Here is a 1,634-nt window from a genome sequence, read left to right as displayed (position 1 = left end):
AAAGAGTAGGCTTTTTTTTTTATTTACCTTACAGTTATACAGTCAACAAATTCTATAAAATGGTTTTTACAGTAAGACTTTCTCCGAAGATTTGGAAGGGAGGTTGTTGTTTTTTTTAAGGGTGAGTGGAGAGGGCGTTCTTTTTGTTGGTTTTGTTTTGTTTTTTTAAGGGGGGGGTGTCATTTCCTATCTGTTCGTGTTGGGTGGGTTTGTGCTGTGTGCTTCAATTTCTTTCCTACATTCACGCAGTTTTTTTCTACTCCATTCATAATCAGTTGTTAAGCCAGGTCATACTAGCTTTCTGTATTAGGTCATTCAGTGAATTGTAAATGATTGTGTAGAGAATGTTCAGTGACAAAACTTCATGCATAAAATTAGATTTCCATGCCTGAATGTAATTGATTCATGTATTGTCTTTCAAGAACCAAATACCAGTAGTCTGTGTGACAAGTTTGAATTTATTTTGTGTGAACTTATAGTCTGAGACAATGCTTATGTTTTGTTTTAGAAGTTATTTTTCTTCCTTTTATTTTTCTTTAAATTTTGTCATATATGTTGAAATCTTTAACTACTGTACAGTGGAATCCATTTATAACGAGTCCTGAAATAACGAGAAGTCTATTATAAAGACACTTTTGTAAAACCCTGTTTTTTCCCTTCTTTGTACCCTGGTAAATAAAATACTGCTCTAACGCAATCAGACAAACACGCGAGTCGGTTATAGCGGATTATAGCTGCTGCTGTGCACAGCGCATAGGCCTTAATTTATTCTTGTAAAACTTTGCCAGTTGAGAAACTTGTTGGTTATCTTGCGAAACAAAGAATGGGAGAGCCCACATGTGCCAACAATGAAGGCCGGATTGAATGAGTGGAGAGAGTGGGGCATGCACAGACAAGCAGAACGAATCGTGTGATACTGATAGGCCAGCCTAGTCTAGATTATCTAGGCCTACCACTACCATGCCTCTCACTTTTCCAATGCGTGGATGGAGAGGTCATAGTTCTGTACTGTAATGGACAGAGCGTATGTGTGACGTGGGCGGGGTGTGGTATATGTTCCCATTGTGCGCAAGCAGACAGAACACACCACAGGGTGTGGTGGGGTGGGGGACAACACAGCGGGCGAGTTAGCATAGAGAACTTTCTTTCTAATCGCCAACGCCGAGCTGTCAACATCACTAACGCTAAAGAGGGAAACCTGATTTGACTTTTGATCAAGTAAGACTTAAAGGTCATGCATGTTGAAGCAAATCACCATCAGGGGAGATTACAAAAAGAAATAAACCGAAAACCAGACTCATTGATTAGGCCTACTTTACTATTTCCCTTGAATTTATTACTGGATCCCATATACAAATGTATAACGAGAATCTTGCTATAATGAAGATTTGGCACCGGTCCCCTCCCTCTCGTTATAACAGGATTCCACTGTATTACATAATAAACAATTTATATGTCTCATCATCTTTTCTGTGTGGGTTTTTTTTCATCGTTATCTGAACCATTGCCGTATATTTTGCTGGTGTTGCAGCGCACCACTGGTGGGTCCTACTTTTCTTCTTTTGTCTTGTTTCTGTCTGTTGGGTACAACTGTTTGATACATGTATATGGTAATGAGTACCTTTGAACCCCCC

The sequence above is a fragment of the Aplysia californica genome, unplaced genomic scaffold (assembly GCF_000002075.1).
Source record: "Aplysia californica isolate F4 #8 unplaced genomic scaffold, AplCal3.0 scaffold00124, whole genome shotgun sequence".
In the NCBI taxonomy this organism is placed as follows: domain Eukaryota; kingdom Metazoa; phylum Mollusca; class Gastropoda; order Aplysiida; family Aplysiidae; genus Aplysia; species Aplysia californica.
This window is presented reverse-complemented; position numbering follows the sequence as displayed.